Consider the following 23,764-nt stretch of genomic DNA (forward strand, 5'->3'; position numbering starts at 1 on the left):
TTGTAACGTATGAAAGAGGAAGAAATCTCTTATTAGTTACACACAGTAAAGCAAATAGAGCATTTCTTGGCTGGTGTCACTAAGCCAAAACCCAAGATGTTATTTATCAATAAGAGTTGAATTCCTCAGGAATTTTCTATTTTTGACAAGTTCCATTAAGTTACAACAGTTGATTATTCATTTTGGGGAGAAAAAGAAAAAACTTACAGTGCTGTTGTCTTGTGAAAACGAATGAGTGCTTCATAAACAGGGTTCCAAGTCATAGAACCAGCTGGGTCTTTTTGTGTTGGATAATCAATCTCGATTTCAAAACTGGAAGAAAGAAAAGCGATAATTAGACTTGACAAACTCCAGAGAATTAAGCAAATTAACAGAACAAACAAGGATTGATGTAAAGGATACCCCACAAAAGAAACAGATCCAAGAGCAAACATCCAGTGTCATAAATAGTTACAGACATTTTGCAGTAAAATAATGTGATTAAAAAGTTCTAACTCTGTGACCAAAGATCTGTATTAATAGCTTAGAACTATGAGCCTCATTCCCAACCAGCTCTCGCTTTTGGCCATTTATCAGTGCTGTAGACCTCTGGCCTCTCGTGGATGTAAATAAATGGTATTTTTAATGCACACAGCCTTTTGGAGACTTTCAAGTGGCTGCAATTCCCATCATCTTTAAAAATAGCTAGAACCCTGAAGAAAATAAGTCTAAACCTTCAGCATTTCAGGCTGCTCTAGAATAGCCACTCAACATTATTAATATTCAGTACTAACAGAACAAATACAGAACATTAACCACAAGGGCTGGGCTCTGTGTGTGTGTGTATCTGGGTATGAGAGGAAAGGCAGCAGACAGCAGATTCCCCTAGTGTTCCTTGCATGGCATAAGAACCTGGAAGTGAGTAACTGAGTGGTCTTAAGGTCAATATATGATGTCATCATGAATAAATGACATTGTGACTTATTTCATAATAGATACTCAAGGAGGTGCACCAAAATCACAGGCAGCAGTTCCGCCAGAAAGAAAGGTCCTGATGAGGATTCCCACATGTAAACACATCAGCACTATACCGTTAAGAAAAGTAACAAGAAATAGTAAAATTATCATATTTTTGTATTAAAAGGGAACATGGTGCTCTAGTGTGATGCCATTTTTGACCCAACTCAGAATTTTATTCAGTTACTCATGTCAAACAGTAGCATATGGCACAGCCAGAGGCGATATTCTTGGTAGAGAAAACATCCACTTCTGACTTCTAAATCCTAGCTAATGATCAGTTCATCATACCCCCTCAGTAAAACATGCTTGGATCCATCTTGCAAAAACTGGATTGTTTAATGCTGTTTGAACACTATGTGAAAACATCTTGTATTATAGATGAGTGTTTCCCACAGACGCTAGTTAAGACCACATCTGCTTCACCCTAGGTTAGCACAAAGGAGCAAGCTTCCCCCAGACCCTTGCTACTAGGTTTTAAAAAAGCCACATTCCTGCTCATCAGTGACTTCACTCAGTCTCCACCTTGTGCCTGAAGCAAAGTTTAAACTATCTGAATCCATTTACATTCTATACTGCTTGGATGCGTAGTACTTGTCTTAGGGATAACAACAGCCCTGAAGTGTTCTTACCATAAATTCAGTTTGCATTATTTTATCTGGGAATTCCAAGCTATGAACACCAGTCCTTTTATACTGTATCTGAAATTTATTTTGAAGATTAATGTGCCATGACTCGGTGTTCCAGAACCATATGAATATTTATCTTCCCTCATGTCTTTAGAAATCAGTGCGGGGAGGAAAACAGATACATCCAGTGCAATGACATGCACAACCTTGTCCTGTACCTAACATGGGATACTGACAGGATAGAGGAAAACCACTGGCTTGCACACTAAAACCCAAGAACCTACCTTATAATCCAGTCTTAAGTTCAGCTCTTAAGATCTTGCCTATCAAATTCAATGACTCTCAGAAGAGGTTTGTAACCAATTTTTTATTGCTAGAGTATACCACCAGGTGGCAAGATTGTGAAATAAAGACATTTCAAAAATCATTCCTATAACCCACTCAGTGCTGCTTCAAGGACTCTTTGCTGGGCCATAATTGTTTTGTGAGGATTTAGGCAAGTACTTAAAATGTCCCTGCAAAATTATCTGTAAAATAAAGTATTGTAACATCTTTTCATGGCTCTTCATGTAAGTCAATTTACAGGTGCGATAGTTAAATGCTACACACAATCTCCAGTAGCTGAAACACACAAAAGTTGTGCCCATCAGCTGTACTTCTCAAAAGAGCTTGGTTGTGCCACCATCTCCCCTTTGCTTCCTCTTCCTACAATACCTGTTTTACCCTTTCTGAAAGAGTCTAACGTCTGACATGACTGCAGGGAATTATGTATTTAACATGGACTATAACTCAACAAGGTGGCTAATAAAATATTCTGCTAAGAGAGAAAACACTTTACTCAAGGTATACTTACAATACATTAGGTCATTTTTTTTTTTACTCCATGATATTTTAATTCCTCATGTTATACCCTAATTATCTGTAAACCAAGACAAAGGACAGTTCTTCTAAGACAGACCATAGAAGCAGTAAATGTGTTCTACAGACAGATGAGCTTGGCTCAATGGGCTGAATTTTATATAGAATATGTTTCTTTACAATGTCATTTGAATTCAAACTTTAGGAAAAACAGAAGCCTTCAGTAACCGCTGTCCCTGTAATGCCTCACCCCTAGATCACAAAGAACACAATGTAAGCATGCAGTCCAGCATTATGTATTCTATATTCATCTGTATCCCACAGATACATACAGGTAAATCAAAGGACATGAAGTATTAGTGAGGCTTTACCTTACTGGTAACAAAGCAGATAAACAAGTTGCACAGCTGAACAAACTGATGAACAATTCTAGTGGAAACAGACTACCTGAAAACCATGATTCTAGGAATAGTTCAGGGACATTTTCCTCCCATTTGTAGTGTGGCACCTGCTTAACAACATACAGCTATGCTTCACAACTGTTTAAAATATTGTCCTTATCCCTTGAGCTGGAAGAAATTAGGTAGGTGTAAAATAATCAGGATGTCAAGCGCATTAAATGTCAAGCATAGATAAGAACCAAAATTGGAATCTCTCAAAGATGCTAGTACTCCCACAGTTGGGTAAAAAGTGTTAACTTAGTAACTACCACCATTTGGAAGTTGTATTTTGATACAAAAGACAAAATTCTTTGCTTTAAAGGCACCTACTAGCTTGAAAGCTGATTTGCCATTAGAAAGTAGATGTTATCAAAGTTACCAAGAAAGCTTCCTGCCCCAAAAGAGATTTTTATTTGGGACTCTTCAATTCAAACACTTCAGGATATTGAAATTAAATAATATTAAGAATACTGAATAATAATAATAAGGAACAAAGAATAAAAAATAAAATACAAACCCAAACAACCCCCACCCACCCACACTTTGCAGGAGAAAAAGGAAGGGATGAGCCAGTGTTACACAGGAGGGCACAAAAAATTTAAACTGCTAAATAAACTGCCACATTATGAAATGTTTCTTCACCCATTCAAACAGAGTAGCTTGCTTATTCAATTTTTAATTGTCGATTCAATCACTATCAGAATTAAAAGCGAGCACTCTTTCCCCAGTGAATAGACACTAACTGAATATTTTAAAGGGAAGATAGCTAAAATCTAAATTAGATTGGAAGCTCTTTCAAGAAGGAATTTTCTTTTGACTAAGTTCATACCATACTAGCAAAGCATAGTCTCAAATCCAGAAACCTAAGCTGTGGTTAACTAAAATTAAAGCACTGAAAAAACAGATAACAGAACACAATGCACATCATGCTGTGATTACATAGTAACACCTACTACTAGCTGTAACAATACACAAATGTATTTTTTGTCTATAATGAGCTTCTCCTTTATTATCCGTGTTTCCTTCCACATTACCTATTTAATTTTCTATTCAAACTGCATGGCAAAAGTAGCTTTACAGGACATTCAGTGCTTAGGAATGGCTCTACTTAGAAGGCTTCAACTGAGAAATTCCCTAAAAAAAGCCTGTGGCATTGAACAGTCCATGACCCTTTCCCAGAGGGTTTTACATAGCAAGAATGCATCACAAAATACTGAGGCATTTAGTTACTCAAGTGGAAGTGATTCGGACTCTTGAACAGAGGCAGAATGGAAACTTCCCTCATCTCTGGTCATTCCAAGTCTACTCACCCACTTTCCTTCCAACTGTGGGGTGCTCCTCTGGGAAGAGCAAGAACAGAATCAACTGATTGACAAATGGACCAAGAGAAATTGGACTAAGGTCACCGAATCACTTTGCCTCAGCCATATCAAGCTGTCAGCCAGCAGTAATAATGAAACTAATGTGGTCTGAAGTAATCAAGCATCAAGGTTAGAACACCTCCATATAATTGTGTCCTAGCTGCACAATGAGTAAGAGAAGCCAGTAGAGTTGAAACATGTTTTCCTTTAAAGTTACAGAAAACATCTAGTAGGTCATACCTCCACCAACATGGATTTTTCCAGGTTTTATGATTTTTAGATTATAAGAGAAAAGTCTCAAACTCACAAACCTACACAATTCTACAATCCATTTACAAAATTAGGCCAACATGTATTTACTGCCCCAGATTAAGCAATGAAGGCTCTGTTGGCTGTTGAGTACTTTCTAACATGCCGTCTCCTTCTAATCCATAGTGCTAAGATTATCATGCCAACTTAAATCTATACCTCAGTATAATGCTAACAATAAAGTACTGAGTATACAAGTATTAATAACTGGAGGGAAAATGACATTAAAGGATTTTATGGCTTTTTTCTTTGCCTAATGAAACAGTAAGAAAACACATAAACTCAAGAATTACCTATGCAGAATGAGCTGATGCCATATAGCTGAGCACTTATTCTTGAGGTCTTCATCAAAATAACATCTTTTCCTAGAGAGTACTGTGAAATCATCCCAGACTCAGACAATTTGAGTTTGTGTTCATATTAAAAGAAATAAATATATATAACCCTCTTCAACATTCAAGAACACTTTCTAAAGCACTTACTCTATAAAAATCAACCTTACTGAGAGAGTACATACACTTGATTTATTTCAGGAAACCAAATAAAAAGAACATGAGTGCCACCAATCCTTTATTAGGAGTAACAGAACTTCCCATGACTGACCTTGCTGTTCAAAATCCTGGACAATAAAACCTGACAGTTAAGAACATGTAAAACGCTCCATCTGGGCAGAAACTTGGTTAAAAATAGCAATCAGAAGGAAGTATCGCATGTAAAAGCAGGATGAAAAAGAAATAGGAGGAGGAGGATTTGGGAGATAAATTAAACAGTATTTTAGGTATCAGAGCATAAAATGCGAAAGATTAAACCCAGCAAACTGAAGATATTTTGAAGCTTGCAGCTTCATTTTGGCTTCAGTAATGATTTTATAAGCACATGTTTGTGTGTAACATGCCACTAGTAAGCTGAGTATGAAGCAAGGTGCTGCACACAAGCAGTGACTTGCCATCAACAGGCAAAAGGAAAGGTTCTTCCCAGACACATAGGCTATGGCAGCAGAGCAGGGTAGAGTGTTGTTCCCTTCCAGTTTTTTAAGATGACAGAAGCTATCTGGGTAATACAGACCAGTAATCCTGGCACCTCTACCAGGAAAATGAGAAAAGAATTATTAAATCTACACCTTTCATTAAGGAGAACAGTTGCTTTTCCTTTGCTGTAAATGGAAGTCATGCCTCACAAACCTGCTGCATGCATGTGCATGAGGGAGGGTCAGCTGGACCTACGTATGTTGGTATTATCAAAACCTAATGGATATTCGTAGGCTTCAAAAACTCCTTCCACAAAGAGAGTCACATGCAAATGAAGCCACTACAAGATAATCTAGAAAGCCTTTGCTTTTAAGAAAAATCTGGTTAAAAGATGGGGTCAGGAACACAAGTGCAGGTCACCAGCAGAGCCCTTTGGGAAGTTTCTGTGTGTTCCCATGTTAACCAGAGAAGGGAGCAGGCAACAACATGGCAAAGCCAAGTGAAGATGCAAAGGTATTCATGGCAAAATACTGAGGCCTAACCATGGGGATGTGTGAAAAGACCTTTCAAGGCTCCAACTGGACATTAAAGTGCCAGATGAAATTCAACACACGCATAAATACAGCCATACCACTATGGCTCCAATGGGCGATCTCCAAACTACCCGTTTCCACACAGAAGCGATGTTCTGGGATGACTGTGGAAGTTGGCCTTTCCTGGGAAAGCATCCCTTCCATTTTCATATGCAAAATCTCAGGGCATGACCACACACAGCAGAAAACAGTTGCATATGTACCCTCACACAGCAGTCACCACTGCTGTTGGTTGGATGGAAATCTCTTGATGGTGAAGTACTATTTTAGCTGACAGCTAAACAATCCCCCAAGCGAAATCTCCAGAAAGACTGGGGTGCAGGACCCTGAGCACCAGCAAACATTGCTTACAAAGCGGAACTTCTATGGAATGATGATTTACAGGATAAACAATATGCAGTGTCATGTTGGAAGGTCACGAAGATTACTTTAAACCTGTTAGAATTCTCAATTTTAACACCTCACAAAGTACCACCCTCCCTGGTTTACTGCAGGAAAAAGGTGCGAGTTTCGCAACCTTGCCAAAGACCAAGGAATGAAATCAAAATAAGATTTAGATCTATCAAGTTCCCCAGAAGCAGCTCCACAAGGAAGAGTTCCTATGGACTGATTTATATATAAAATGGAGTATGCTAATTTATCAACTGATGAAGTTTTGCTCTAGTGGTTTATATAACATCAGCAAAGTCCCTCAGTGTAATTACAGCCATGTACTCAATTAGGGACCACACTCTCATTCACCTTTGTTTGGAATCACATCCAAGACATTTAAAATTGTAATTTCAGTTATGGCATTAAAAAACCTGCTCTATAATCTCTCCTCAGGGAGGTTTCTAAGGATGCTGTTAATAACTATCACAACATACAAAAAATGGCAGAAAAGGAAAAGTGTGACAAATATTTCCCATTAACGTGTGCATACAGTCTCATTTAAGACAAATTAAAGAAAAAACAATTTTCTTGCAAGAAACATGTTTATATAATACTCTTAAATTGTTATATTATCAAACTGATTCTAAGTTCATAATGGGGTCATTTTGATTTAGGTACTGAAAAAATTTAAGCTGGAAGAAACAATATTCAAATATAGATGGAAATAATGGAGGTAAAATCCTAGCAGAAAACTCTCTTAATACATTTAAAAGGAGGACAAAAATAAAGATGAAAGAAACAAAGCTTTGTTTCTGGGCTCCTAATGAACACCAAAAGCCCAAGCACAGAGCAGGGAGCTGGGATCCAGCCATCAGCTCATGCCACAATGTGTAAGACAAATTCATCATGTGCTGCTCTGCACAAATTAGTCCAAGTCTTTGTGATGAGTAGGAGGGTCACCTGTTGGCCTTCACGTACTGTACCTAAGGAGCACCTTCGCCTTTCTCCCAGTCCATCATAGAATCACAGAATGGTTAGGGCTGGAAAGGACCTTACGATCATCCAGTTCCAACCCCCTGCCATGGGTAGGGACGCCTCACACTAAACCATGTCGCCCAAGGCTCTGTTCAACCTGGCCTTGAACACTGGATGGAGCATTTATCACTTCCTTGGGCAACCTGTTCCAGGGCCTCACCACCCTCACAGTAAAGAGCTTTGTCCTTATATCTAACCTGAACTTCCTCTGCTTTAAATTTAAACCCATCACCCCTTATCCTACTACTACAGCCCCTGATAAAGATGTACAAACGTAATCACCTCCACTTGCATAACAAACTTAACACAGGATTAAAAAAACCCACCAAAACAATAAAACACCACACCAAAACTCCAACAGCTATTAGATGTAAGAATGGAAACTTCACTTATACAAACTTTGAACTTGAAGAGATTTGAAGGAGCCCATCCTGCAGCAGGGACCACCTGCCCAGAAGGCACTGCTTGATCAGCTGTGCTGTTATTAATCTTACCAAAGCACTATTTGAGCAGCCAGCTGCAACATTACTTTTAATCCTGCTTCATGGTTGGATGAAATAAATAATTTGAATAGGAAATTCTGTTGTAAATGGCAATTTTTTTTTCTTGGCATTTCCTTGCTTCTGGAATCTGGATTACCCTTCATGCTCAGTGTGACTGAAGTGGAACTGATACATGATAATGCCATAAATACTGCAGGAATTTTATGCAAGAAGATTAATAAGAAATACATGCACAAAGAAATTATCCAAACTATGCATGGTTAACATTACCCACGGTATGCCAAGGACAGAGAGAAAAAAGGGATATCAAATCACACTTCTAATTCCCAAATAAAGACCTGTTACAAGTCTCTAAGCTCCTGATCTAGGGAAAGCCAGAAGCTGCTTCCCATGGGCGAAGAAACCCATGACAGAGTGTACAAGACCAGCCCTATCTTTCCTCAGACAGTAGCAGCAGCTTATGACTCCTCCTGCATCCTCAGCTGCCCTGTAGTATGGCATTTCAAAGGTGTATTTGGCTCATGGAAAGACATCTCAGGAGCTCACAGGACACTCGCTTCAACAGGTAAAGGGTGAAACCGAAACTATGTACATATGGTGCTATTTAATGCCCTATGCTGCTAACCCTACCTTGTACTATTGTGATTCTGGAACTTATGGCAACTAAGGAAAGAGCAGTTGGGAAAACAAGATAATGACTCAATAGAAAAAGTTCTTGCAGCTGGGAATGGGAGCCAGCACAATGACACACCTACACTCTTCAGGCTAGAGTGACACTAGTCTTTGTCAAGTGAGCATCTTGCATATTTAAAGGAAGGTAAAAGAGATAAAACACTTAAGGAGAAAAGCAGATACATGAACCCTCACAGCAAGCATTCAGTGGTGGAAGGAAGACAAGTACTTTCAGCACTGTCTTCTACCGCAGGTAAATGTGACTAAGAATGATCCAGCCATGTGTGCTTGGGGGCCAGAATTCCCCCGTGTGCTGGGCTGCACCCCCAGAGCGTGAGCAGCAGGTTGAGGGAGGGGATTCTCCCCCTCTGCTGTGCTGTGGGGAGAGCCCCCCTGCAGTCCTGATCCAGCTCTGGGGCAACAGCACAAGAGGGACCTGGAGCCGTTGGAGCGAGGCCAGAGGAGGCCATGGAGACGCTGCAACAGCTGGAGAGGGACTGTTTACAAGGGCAGGCAGGGACAGGACATGGGGAACGGCTTTAAACTGACAGAGGGGAGATGGAGATGAGCTCTTAGGAAGAAACTCTTCTCTGTGAAAATATTTTTTTGAAATTTTTCTAATTATGTGTTGCATTTTTTTTAATTATTCTAATATATGTACAGCTTCTGACTAACCCTATTTGCTTCACAACGTAACAAGTTGTTACATTTTTGCTTTCAATCTCTGAAAATAAGGAAAAGTATTCATAGGATCACAGACTGGTTTGTGTTGGAAGGGACCTTAAAGCTCACCCAGCTCCAACCCCTGGCACAGGCAGGGACCCCTTCCACTAGAGCAGCTTGCTCCAAGCCCCTGTGGCCTTGAGCACTGCCAGGGATGGGGCAGCCACAGCTTCTCTGGGCACCCTGTTGCCAGTGCCTCAGCACCCTCACAGGGAAGAGCTTCTGCCTAAGAGCTCAGCTCAGTCTCCCCTCAGGCAGGTTAAAGTTTCTTAATCTCCTGTTTCGTTACAGCCATTACCATCTGCTCTCTAGCAGGCAACTTTGCAAACTTGTTTTTTCCTTCAGACTACTACTCAAAGACACCAACAAAACAAAAGCTACTCAGTAAACTGATGCAGATTGCTAGATACTGGCCTACATAAAGCTCATCACCTTGGCTTCGATATTATAATCAATAATAATTTAGGTATCGCATGCAAAATGACAGCCTATTCCCCACTCGGAATTATTAAGCTTCGGAATAGGCTTCCTGAGCCAAAGTGAATCAGTCAGAAATAACAGTTTCATTTCTTTCCAACTAATTCAAACTAGCTCATGGGGAAAAAAGGAAAAGGCAAATTTTATTCGCCTCTGAAACACAAAAGACTGTTCCATATTTCTAGTGCTTGAAAGTATGCAGGTAATAATACTGCCCAAATGTCTCTCCTTTAAAATTAGCACCTAAAATTAAAAAAGCAGCTTCCATATCCTGCAGGATTTCCTTATGCGCTTAACTCCTCAAGGGTTTGCTATAAATGGGGCAAAGAAACCTAATACTGGAGCAAATGAAAAAAGAACCATCTTGACCTTGTTCCAGAAGGAAAAAGATTAAAAGAAGCAGCATCCAAACACTGCCCATAAAACAAGAAGCTCAGTCTGGTGACTGCTGTAGCTCAGCACTCCCATAGCCCAGATGCACCCACTTGCTGCAGAATTAGGCAAAGCAGATCTCACAGCCCTTACTATTTTTGCATTGACAGTGTGAATGACTGGTGTGTTGGCAGCACTTCACAAAGCCTCAACAGCCACAATGCAGCTCCCCCAAGCCATGCCCCCCTCAGGCAGTACAAGCATGGCTACCAGGCTTCTCAGCTCCCAACACAAGGCACAGAGAAGTGCTGTGCACAGCAGGTCCATGTTTGCAGGGTGCAGATGTGAAGATACCCAACCTAACTATCAGATTAAGTTTACTTCAAGCTGGCACATAAAACATCCACTCGCTACAGCAACACAAGCTGCAAACACTGCCATTTCCCACCCAACACTCCTTTCACCTCCAGCTTCCGGGGAATTGCAGCTACTTGGCCAGCTTTCTGGGCACTGTGATTACCCTGTTCACCATTCCACTACAGCTGAAGGATAAGGTGAAGATGATCCACCAGCTCAGGAAGACACAAAGTGTGCCTACCTGCTTTCCTAAAGCTTTACTTCGCTGTGACACAGCAGGTATGTATCAAGTATCTCGCAGGCAACTCCAAAAGCAGTTCAAGGTCTCGTTCCTAATTCTTTAAGCAACCCCATTTCTTTACAGAGTAAGTTTTGACTGTGAGCTGTCAGACCTACATTTCTCTGGAATGGATATATACCCAGGAAGAAAAAATGGGAACTCTGTGAATTAAGTCTTCTCTGGTGACAGTACAGACACAGAGCAGCCATTTGGCTGGCAGACAAAGCTGAAATGAAGCAATCTCTGGGAAACCCCACTCCTGAGCAAGATCATCACAACACCAAGAGTGGCTCTGGATCCCACCATTTTATATTCACTAGCAGCCTCTTTCCATCATCTTTCATTGCCCCAAATTCTATACTGAAATCAAAGCTCTGACCCAGAAGATTGATTTCACATAACAGTGATGGCTAGCAATGGCAACAGCTCTTTGTAAATGACAGATAAGCACTACACTAAAAATACTCCTTTGGAAATGACTGATGGCTATAGCTACAGTCCACGGTATTAGACATATTCTGTGAGCACCACTGAAGGGTAGGTAACTCAGAAAGACAGGACAAATACCTAAAAGGACGATGAGACAATCACGTTACTCCCCAATTTTTAGCATGAGAATTCCTGAAGCACTTATTATGTATTATTCATTTCTAACACAAATGCTTCAACAAAACAGGTCCAGTAAAAACTCATTGCTCTTACTCAATTAAAACAGTTAAACATTCTGGTACTCTGTGTCACTGCAGTCCACAAGAAACCAAGGATTGAGATTTGTGGGCAGAGCTGTGTGGAAAGGGCACAGACCTCACTGCTGGCACTCCACTTGGCCAAAGGCACAACTAATACCTTGTACTGTCAATTCTGAACGCCTGTAGCCGTGAGTCAGCCTCAGTCCTAAGCCTAGGATTACATCCTGAAACACTCATATTACTATTCAGAAGAGTGTCTTCAAATCCCTGTTAAACTAATTTAATGCAAGAATTATTTTTTAATATGCTCCTAATTTTTCAATATCAAGGTCCTGGAGCAGGAATTAAACCTACAAATCTAAGTGTAGCTTTATTTGAAAACAGAATGAGTTGACATAGCCACCTAATTGCACAATGACGGGAACAACCTTTCTGGAGATAAAGCAGTGCTTAGTTTGCTTATCAGAAAATTCAGCAACTCACCAAACATCTGAAAATGCAAAAATGTGTTGGGAATGATATGAAAAAAAAATAAATATCTTAATTGAAAAATAATGGCTTGTCTGGATTTTATTTTCTTTGCATCTTTTCAAAGAAAAATTAGACAGCTCTGCACTCATCTTGAATCTAAATATAATCGCAATACATGGTGCTAGCTAATTCTCATTGGAGAGATGACATATCAGTAGCAACCAGACCCTGATGTGGATTAGGATAAGAGGAGGAAGAACACAGAGCTCAGTTCTACCTAGCACTTTTCATGCACACTGTATATTGAGACAACCAAACAACACAGTGAACTTGGTGAATAATGAATGCCAAAATGAACAGAAAATTCAGAGGCAGTAAGCAAGGCAGAAAAGCTCCAAGCTGACACTTCCCAGGAGAGAGGCTGGGCCAGATGGCAGGAACTCTTTTGGCCAGACACCTGCCCAGGCAGGAGCTGCAGTTTGGAAAGAAAAGGGAGCAGGAGAAAGGAACGGAACAAAGGGAAAAAACAATCATCAAAAATGGGATTTGTAGCCTGCAGGACTCCAAATTCAGAATGTTCTAAGTAAGAGAGAGGTACAAAATAAACCAGAAACTCACTATGATCAGTTAGGAAAATTAAACCAATTGCCACTCCAGATTCTGGACACAGAAATTCCTTCTGGCTGCTGTATGGATTTCCTGGCTTTCTAGAAAAGTAATTCAACTGACTATTTTTTAATGAGCAAATCCTACATGTGCTTTAGGCAACATAAAGCATCTTGCCATCTCATTGTATTCTTCAGCTGTACTTTCCCCCCATCAACCTCCCTGACAGTACTGGGAAGAAAGGAAAAGCCTTTCTCCATATAGTCAGATTTTTCCTTTGTTTGCCTTAAGGTTTAATGTATATTTGAGCTGCAAAAGTGCTTTCCCTGCTCACTGAGCAAGTATTCTCAACAATTACTTTCTAATTTACTACTATTACAGAATGATTACACAGGCACAGGTAACAGTAACGCAGGCAGGTCAAGGTGCATTAAAGATTTCTTTCTGGGCAGGAAGTTTTATTAAATATAAAAATAAAGTTTATGGAAGTGGAGCACAGGGCTGCTGTGAGTTGGCTCTGGGGCATAGGTGACAAAGGTGCAACTAAATTAGGAAAGGGTAATAAAGGACAAGAAGAACCTCACATGACCCCAAACCTATGTTATGTGAAGTAATACCACTTTCAGAAGAGGACTGCTTGAAACAGTATATCAAAATATACCTTAAAGACCTGAAATGAGACTATTTCTTATGTCCTGATGTCTGCTAAGCCCAAATAATTTGTACACTATTGCAATGGACTTCATAAGAGAAACAAAACACAAAGTAAGAAAATGGAAAATGAGTGCAGAATGGATCTAAGGTAGATTTTGTATCTATAGGGCTGTCATTTGAAAGGAATATGCACCTGATATGCAGTTACAAAAAGAAACCCATGGCTAAGCTGAGAATCAGAAACAGGCATGGAACCCAAGCACTCAGTGGCAGGGACATTCATCAAAGAAAGGGTAAAGCCTGAAGTTGTGCAGCTCCTGTTGGAATGGCTGTTCTACTGCTGAGAAGCTCTGCTGGTTCGTAGACTGATAGCGGTATCAACATTTACGGAACCCAGTAGTTGGTACAGTGCTGTGGTTTAGATTTGGACTGAGAATAAAGCTGATGCTTGAGTTGTTGCTCAGCAGAGCTGACCCTAACCAAGGACTTCTCAGTGTCTCAGGCTCTGCCAGTGATGAGGGGCACAAGGAGACAGAAGGGAGCAGAGCTAGGACAGTGGCCTGAATGGGCAAGAGGGGTATTCCAGATCACAGAGCATCAGGATCAATACAGACACTGGGGGATGGCCAGGGGGTAGCGATCGCTGCATGGGGATGTGCTGGGGAGATATTGTGCGTGCATCACTTCGCATTCTTTAGTTTTATTCCTCTCCATTTTTTTCTTTTCAGTACAATTATGATCACAGTTTATTTCAATTATTAAGCTGTTCTTATCTCAACCCATGGGATTTTCCCTTTGCCCTGATTCTCCTCCCCATCCCATGGGGGCAGTGGAGGAGCGAGCAAGCGGTTGCCTGGGACTTAGTTGTCAGCTGGGGTTGAACTATGACATGGGGAAACGGAACCAGAGGCTAAGGGTGTACTTTTAAAAACCAAATGAAAAATAGCCACCTTTTCATCACAGAATGAAACACCACTAGCTTTCAGTACGACTTAGGAACCTAACTGCTGGATATATGAAGGTTTTCAGGCCCAAACAAGCACCGATTACAATTTCAGTGAATTCCCAGATTTCTTACTCTAACCCCCAGGTACAAGCAGAGGGATTTACCATCTCAGCTGCATTATGTTACTCTCCTTGGCACATAACAGGGTCTCAACTGCACAGAAACCCTACACCTACACAAATATTTTAATCTATTTAAAAAAAAATGCTTGTGTATGTGAAAGTTGGGCAAGAGGTACTTAAAAAATGTCTAAAGCTTCTTTGAGATTACCACAAAATGCCAGCAGTTGCTGTAAGTGAACTGCTGAACAGAGTTAAAATCCAACAAGATCAGATTCCAAATAGGAGTATAGTCACTAAAAAGGGTGAATATAAAACTCAGGAATATTTCATTAAACACCATGACAAAACAATAGACTGGAACATGGAAGAAAGGATCAGGACAGTTTAAGCAAGTGAAGATTGAACAACATGAAAGACAAACATCAGCTCGTCAAGCAACAGACTAACACACATTGGAATACCACAGCTAACTCACGAAGTCCTTTACAGCAGAGTATAGAAAATGCATGGGATGTCAAAAGGTGCCAACATGCAGAAATCAGGGGGTTGTTCAGTGGGTAGAGCAGAAATGCAGGCAATGCCCTTCTGTCACTAAACTAAAGTGTGAACCAAGCAAACAAAAATCACACAGCAGCTCCCTAAGAATGACTGGAATCATGCTCAGTACACAGGTACTGCCTCTGCATCAGGAACACAACTACAAAAACAGACTCCTGTTTCTTTAAGTAAAGAAAAAAATAAGGAATCCATAAATAACAGTCTAAAGTTTGGGTTTTTTTTCATTAAACCACGTCACGACGTTAAACTATTTTAAATACAAAAAGAAATCAAATCAGGTTTGTTAAAAGAAGTATTAAATATCTGTGTGAAAGGAATGAAGAATAATAAGGCTTCTCATTTTTCCGTTACTACTGAAAAGCATTAAGTGGACACTACAAAAATAAGAAGTTGTTTGGTAGACAAAAGTAATGTTAGGTTCTTTAAAGAAATCAGAATTTGTACAGAAAATAAGCTTTTGCAATTAAAGGCCAGTGTGTTCTCTAGGCACCGTGTATAAGATAATAGGAAATCTGGAAAAATAAAAAATATATGAGATTGCAAGACAAAATCCAAGTTTTCAACATAAACAACTGATTTCCAGTATGGTTAGGGAAGCTACAGACCTTCCATGGCTCCTGCTTCTTAGGATACAAAGCCCTCCATACTGCTGCAACAGCAACAATAGTTCAGATAAATGAAGTAAAACTAAGTTAACAGATCAGCCAGAGAAGAATGCCAGTAATGACAAGCAGTTGAGAAGAAGCTATTCCTAGGGAAATATAAATTATGAATGTAGAATGGTTATACAACTAAAAGCTGGAAGAAATCAAGAGCAAGGCTCTGTGACTAGCTGAACTAATGAAGCCTCGCTTGCTTCTCTGCTCCATAATACTACACAAGATCAAAATGAGCCTTCTTCCCAAATTAGTGACATTTCATAAGAGCCTATTCCCAAGCAGCTTTTTGGTATTCAACAGGAATCATGACCCTTTTCTTAGGTCTTTTCTACCCTCCACCCGGTCATCTGTTTTCACTTCTGGCAGGAACTCACTGTCTTTCTGTCTGTACCTGCCTGCCAAATAGGCTAAAACCAGCCCAAGGAGTCAAGAATTATGAAAGTGCAGGGAAAGACAGTATATAAACGCAAAGACACCCCAACAGATTTGATCAGCATGTTTCCGAGGGTCACGACTGCCAAAATTTGCAGCTCCTCCTCAGTCGTTTCATCTTCTCCCTTTGCATTTCCCCACTCCTATCCCCATTCATAAGCACAGACTAAGTCGGGAGAGGAATCTAGGTTTCCTGAATGTGTTATGTTCTAACATTTACCTTTATGAGATTCTTTTCTTTTTGGAAACTCAGCAAGAATCATACATATGCAACAGAAATCTCAACAAACTAAATTTATTATAAGCTCAGAAAAAGAGAATTATGTTGGGGTTATTTTCCTAGCTAGACAAATACTTTGCACAAGCTAAAATCAAGCTGCTTCCTGGTCATTAACAAGGAGGACAAAGAAGGCAAATGGTCATGATGAACCTGTCAAGCCCTCAAAGCACCTCATTGTGAGGGAAGCTACCCTACTTTCCAAAGCAGTTTTCTTCAGACTCATCACTTTCTGCTAACAGATGGGAAGCTGAAGATAGAAAGCAGGAGAGTTTATGCCTAGCACCAAGGGACAGAGAAAGAAATCTCAGCAGGAGATCCTTAAAAAAACACCCAAAATCAGCAACTGTCCTTGTCCTCAGCAAGTGGAGGGGAGGGGGAAAAATCTGTGAAGAATAAGGATTTAAGACTGTTCCTGGTGGTGCCCATGCTCTAAATACCTGAGCTGAGCTCTGCCAGCCTCTTCTGTCCTCTGCTTTTCTGCTATACTTGCTTCTACTTGCTCACTTTCCTAATTGCCCATCAGCTCTCACATAAAAGTAGGAAATAAGGTTCTGCAGAAGACTAACAAAGAATTCTATCACCAAAAAAGCTTCCTCGCACTCTAAAAATTGAAAACCACGTTTCTGCTGCAAGAGCCCAAACACTGAGACTAATCCTTAATCCAAAATTCCTATCTGGATTACTTACTTCACCAAATAGCCAGGATTTCACTAACTCAACGAGGTAATGATGGCAAAACACCATATAATCACACAACAACAAAACAAATGCAGTGCAGTGGTACACACTGAAGCAGGCTCTCTAATGAAGGAAGTTTATATTTTGCCATTGAGAGGCAGAGTTTTCTCAAGGTTGTGATGATACAATAAAAATACCACTACCATTAAATCATGTAATTCCATTTCTTTCTTGCCACCACAAAACAAAGTCATGAGTGCTATTGGCTCAGGAGAACATTTGTTAGCAGTGGTACCAAACACAAACCCCTCAACAAATCAGGTTGAACTAAACACAACACACCCCACCACACCCAACAAACAAACCAAACACCACCCCAAAACCAAAAAACAACACCACCCAAACACACCACCAACCAAAATTATTAAACTTGCATTACTCAGGGGGGAGAACAAACTGAACGAGCTTAGCTAGTGCTGGAAACTACAATAGGCTGAAAGCTTTTTTAGTATTATTTGTCATAATTTTCTCGACAAAGCAGCACACTACATTTATCTTTGCATGTGTTTGTGTATGCATGTGCCCTCTCCTACCTGGTTACATATCCATGTATAAAGACTTGGGAAATACTGTCACTAACACACTGAAAGCACTGACATCATCTTAGCTACACCCAACTTTAAATACAGGTTGGAAACCAAGAAATTTTGCACAATGCTGATTGTAAATTCTTTAAGACTGAGCAGTTCCACTGTTCCTATAGTAGATAGGTGGCATCTGCAAATGAAGTTGGTCACCTTTTTCTTGGCTTGTTTAGTAAAAAAACAAGGTCTTTAGCATTAGCAGAAACACACTCCTGGAATCTTCATGTGGTCATCACCTCCTCACTTCTAACCAGACTGAAAGACTGCAATGAAGAAAAATATCATACGTATGTTTTAATATAAATACAAAACTCTGCTTTGAGACCTGATGACAATGTTATCAGCTCTAAATCAAACTTCTAACTCATGCAAATGAGTTAGAACTCACCACAAGAGACAGAACAGGATAGAATCATGTATTTCCCTTTAGGTCAAATTTCAAGAGCCAGCTGAGAGAATGCAGGGATTAAAAGTAATTGTATGCATATTCCTTCAAGTAAAAAGCCTCCATTTCTCTTCTCTCTAAAAGAAAAGAGGTTACCCTTGACAGAGTAGGATGGGAATCAGGGTGAGAACATTTCTAAGGAGGTTTGCCTTTCACAGGGCCAGCAAGAATGATTCTGAAACAGGAGTGTGAAGATAATCAGGCTCTGTAGGCTAAGAATTCTCAGGCCATACACACACACACATATCTATCTATATAACCCAAAATAATCAAAGACAAAGGTTTAATGAAAGTACTAATACTTCCATATATTATTTCTGCACAAATACTAGGCGTTGAACAGAAACAACTTGAACATACACGCTCACATGCACCCAGTTATGCAAAATGAAACCAGAAATACACCATAGTTGGTTGTATATTATAGAAGTCAGAATATTGCCAAATAAAATTAAGTTTATCTCCTTATTGTCAGAAAGCAAACTTCAACCTCTGTAGACTTAAAAAATCTACATGGATCTGGAAGAAATAGGGAAAATAAAACGTAAGGTGCCTCCTTAACTGTCAAGTGATGTAGGAAGATATTTGATTTCTTTTTTGCCCTGTAATGTGAACATAAAAGAAACCGCACTTACAGCAAGATCTCTGCCATTGGCACCAGCACCATTTTCTCTTGGAATTATTGCATTGGACCATCAAATGAGACAAGCACTGACAGAACAAATCAAAAAGGCATATTTATCTACAAACAATGCAACATATTAAACTGCCAATAATTACAGCTATAAAATTAAGCAGATTAGTCTATAATGTGGTTTTGTAACCATCTGTTTTGTTAAGATTTATATTTGGCACCATCCTTATGAACTCTTCTGCAGTACCATCATAAAGAAAATTTAAACCAGTTTCTCTCACTTCCCTATTTTGTTCTTAATAGCCTGACATATGTCATTTAACCACCTAAAGTATGGAGTTATTTAGAGATTTGTCCTCCATCATTCCAAAATGAATATTCCTTGAATTCTCATTTCCTGCCTGAAGTCTGACAAAAAGTAATACAAAGAGAACTTCCAAGATTAACCTTGACTATGAAGCAGATTAGGAGTTGAGAGGATCCTCAATCAGAAACTGCTACATCTGGCAGGGTGATGAAAACAGTAAAACATGCCTGGACCGGTCATCAACAAAACTGTAAAAGATGAGTCTAAGAACAAGCACTCCTCATGGTGAAGACTGCCCTCTCATCACAGATTTCCTGTAACTCCTGCAGAAGTCTCTGACTTCTCATTGCAGCTATCAGACAAGTCAATTACAGTGACTTTGTGAGTGGCTGGAATTTTCCCAGAAATGTTTCCAAACACAGTCAAGTTCATGTGGCACACAAGGACCTGATTATAAACGCAGTCATTAATGGACAACTGAGGGAAGTCCTTAGCTGGACTGCCAGAAGAACTTCTGCAGACACAAACCAAACTTCACCTCTCTGAATTTAAGCTGTCTGTGCCCAGGGTAGCCCAGCACAACAGCAGGGCTGGGAAGAGGCAGTGAAAAGCACAGTTACCAACTCCACTCTCTGGTCAGCTAGAGAGAAGGCAGAACAGTTTTGAGCTTCATTATGAAAGGAAAGCAAAGCAACTTCTCAGTGAAGACTTACAACTTCCCTTTTTACTTCATGGGAATTTTTAAGTAAATTCACTCATTGTTGGCCATTAAAAATAAGTCCTAAAACTGAAGGTATTCCATACTCAGTTCTTAAACAGGGGGATAGTCATGTCTACATATTATTCCTCTCTCAAAAATAGCCTCAGTTCAGGATAACTTTAAGCTGTTTGGGTTGCAGTACTGGGATAGTTACCAATGATCAAGTTCTATCAGCAACATGATTAAGTTTACATAATGATTTCCTATGAAGAAATGAGAAAACCCTGAAGTATTTTAATTTGACCCAATTAGGATGCAAATTTTTCATTTATGATTAAATGAAAACTGAATATGATTAAGAACTCAAGGTGGGAGTTTGAAGTTAACCTGTGTTACCAGCTTAATGTCCTACTCTGTAACATGTACCAGAATGCAGCAGAAAGTAAGATGGAATAAAATGTATCTAGACATTTTCAACTTCACTTAATATATTTCATACATAACACAAATTTTATCTGACAAGAACAAAAGCAATAAGAATAAAAGCAATCCATTTAAAATTGTATTTTTTGGTCCTAATTCTTGAAGATGTGAAAGGAACTCTTAAGATTCCATGGAAAATGTTCTATTAACACAGAACAGGGAAAAAATTACCCTGTGCAATAGGCATTCAGCAACTAGTAGATGAAAAAATATTGCTGCCAAGTGACTAAAAGCAGCATGAAATTTTATAATAGACTGAAATACAGTGAATTTCACTACAATATCATGCACGCTCAGGTACATGAAATACATGACACAAAGGACATCTACGATCACATTGGAATGACATTTCAATTTATATTCACAGTAATAAAACTTCATATACTTTATACATCAGTTTGATATATGAAACTGCTTCTCTCTTATACAACTCAGCACAAGCCATTCCCAGGAGTAGGAAAAACACAGTAAAAGAGGATATTAGAAGATACGTTTATAGTTCTTGTAAGATGTCTTTTCTTCTTTAGTGTAGCGATCCTTCACCATCAAAGCTGGAGGCCAATGCAAATTCATAACAACTTACTTTTTTCTTAAATCAATAATAATAATCAATACTGCTGTATAAAACTACCATGTTTTCCATTCTGTATTTTTTATGTCCTGTTACGGAGATTACAGTACAAAGCATTAAAACATGCAGCAGATTTGGCTACTTTTTCTAGATTTTGAAATTTGCTTTTCTGACAGGAAGATGGGTGTTTCACCTAGCAATGACATACCAAAAAGGAATCACAGCGAGCTTCCTCACTGGTATTTCTGGATCTTGAGTAATGGCTTGTCATGAAAATTATTATATTAATTAGAACATAATGAAAACAACCATGTTTTGCCCATTCCTAGCCATCACTACACTGGACAAATATTTGCACTGTTCATGGCTCTCACATATGTCTGTCTGAAGTTACATAAATGGATTTGCTGTCAACTGACACACCTGCATTTTACCTACTTTAATTCTCAACTTCAAAACCAAACCGTTTAACCTGTCACCGTCTAAATGAATAGCAACTAAATGTCACATTTTCAGATAGTCAGAGAATTATTTTATTGATAGGCCAATGATAACAGAAGGCATCAACAGCTTTCACAACTCAAAATTCCTTTGTATTGGCTGCAGCACATAAATTTCCAGGGTCTGGAAATCTCGTGTAGACACAGTCATGATCTCTTAAAAATGGAAGGTCTTACAGTAAGCAGTAACTTGTCAGACTAATGTGCTTACACTGAATGTTAAGACATTTATGTTCATATGCTACAGACTCTATCAGTTACATATTCTTAGGACCAAAGCTATTCTGTATCACAATAAAAAATAAAGTGAATACAAATTTAATTCTAAGCCATCATTTCTTTCATCGCTACTCGGCGTTTGTATTTCTGCAAGTCTAGTCAAAGCATGCAAACTTGCACAGCATTTAATAAAGTATGCAAAATCAGCATATTTGAGGCACAGAAATTATAATTTTTAGTGAAAGCATCACTAAGCATTATTTATACAATTTTTTCCACTCAAATATTCTAAATTCAAGTATCTTGCACTTAACAGTCAATTACATTACAAAGCAGGTGGGGGCGAGTATAAATATATGTATGAGCTACATTCAGCATGAAGCAGCTGAGGCACATTCAGAAGGAATAGGAGCAAAAGAAAACTTTGAGCCAGGCACAGGTATGTGTTAGTCTACCACCACTATACACACTCTCCTGCCAGGGGAAGCAGGTTATCCTACCTTAAAAATGAAGTGGACTCAGGTCCACACTTTCAAAGCTGTTATAAGCTAAACAGTACTTGATAGTTGAGAATCTACTGATCCTAATTCTAGAAACATCATATGGATAGGATGGAAGATGACAGAGGTACTGTAACCCACTATGAGAACACAACGGGGAACACATGAAAAACCTCCAGTTCATTTTAAGAACATTTAAAGTTCCTGTTTCTACAAAACTGAAAAAAGCTTCAACCTTGTTTCTTCTTGCTATAGTTTCTTTTATTTTTGGGGTCTGGATATTCAAGAATCACAAAGTAAAAAGAAAAAAAGAAAAATTGAGCAAGAAGAAAACCAGACTCATTACTTTAAGGCCAATTAAATGATATTTTTTTGCTATCACACTTGTAATATGCATGTTCCATATTAGAGCTACCAGTTCGGACCTTAACACTGCTACTGGCCCATGCAGCACATGCACCTGTATAGTATATTTTCAAAATAAGAAAATATCAATATAAAATACAAACACTAAAATAAAATATAAATAAAAGAACATGCATTTGAATTGGCTGTTGCCTAAGGAGCGAGAAGATGCGATAGCAGTGACAATTCCATTACACAAACCAAACTTCCTCAAGTGAAAGCTTGAACTCTTAAAAACCCCAGAGTAGAAACATCTATTAAAAACATACAGCTGCTCCTCTCAAAGCCTGCTACTCACAAGCTCAATTGCCAATTCCCATTCAGGATGGTGGAAATGCAATTCAGGATGAAAGTGACAAAGCACAGCATTTTCTTTTACCTCCTAAGAGTGGTGGCCAATATATTTTGGCCAGCTTACTGCCATTTCTGACTGGCAAAGGACCTTTCCTAGCTATATTACCACTGGCAGCAGAAAGCTATCTCCTGCTATCCACTGTCTTTTTTTTTTTTTCCCTAAGACATTCATTTTTTCCCTAAGACATTCAGACCATAAAACTGACATCCAAGTATCCCACACACTATTTTATGTTCATTTTTCATACACGTGGAAGTTGTTCCAGATCAAAATGCTGACTTTTGGTTAAGCATCTATGGCCGAGTCATAAGGCACATATAAAAAGAGGCTTCAGAGGGGCTACTCTGTCCTTATACCATCTTTTCTATCAAGTACTAAGTCACTGTCATAGCTATCCTTCAAAAATTTCAGCGGAAACCTTTCCTGTGCATACACATTTGTAGGAACATTTTTGGGTTAGATATTCCCTTGAACTGAAATATAGATACTTAAGCCACCAAGACAATACCAACATCATGAGTATTACAGATTTAGAAATGGAGCTTAATCAGTAGTCATTTAGTTCTGCATCTTGGCTTGAGAGCACCATAGCAAATGCTTTGGAGAAAAACTGCTGCAAAGAAGAGAAGCCTGAGAAGTCTGTGATCTGGTAACACCCAGCTACTGGGGAGGGTTCCTCAAACTCATTTCTAGCTCTTCCTATAGAATATAAACAAGTGAAACCTTAATTACAGTAAGCTTTCACATACAAATGGAATAGATGGAGATTTAAGAAAATGTAGAAAGCAGCAATTTACTTCGGAGTAATGGTAATTTTATTTAATTGCTTCTAATTAAAATTATTTTACAAATGTAAAACAAAAGTGACTATTAATTCTCCACATAAACTAAATTTAGCTATCAACCGAGCAGCTTATTCACAGTGTTTACTATAATTATTGCAATACTTTTGTAACTTGGA

At 39.1% G+C, this 23,764-nt stretch overlaps 1 protein-coding gene across 1 annotated transcript in view; it reads right to left on the reverse strand.

Moving 5' to 3' along the window:
* ATP2B2 (ATPase plasma membrane Ca2+ transporting 2) overlaps positions 1-23,764 on the reverse strand; it is a 308,443-nt gene that overhangs the window by 271,854 nt on the left and 12,825 nt on the right. Inside the window, exon 2 of the mRNA XM_061357888.1 lies at positions 208-312. The gene's annotated coding sequence lies outside the window, so the exon portion shown is untranslated. The remainder of the gene's footprint in view (positions 1-207; positions 313-23,764) is intronic.

This window comes from Neopsephotus bourkii, unplaced genomic scaffold (assembly GCF_033783945.1).
Source record: "Neopsephotus bourkii isolate Nb327-2 ecotype Australia unplaced genomic scaffold, CSIRO-AGI_Nbou_v1 NB_923, whole genome shotgun sequence".
NCBI classification, from domain to species: domain Eukaryota; kingdom Metazoa; phylum Chordata; class Aves; order Psittaciformes; family Psittacidae; genus Neopsephotus; species Neopsephotus bourkii.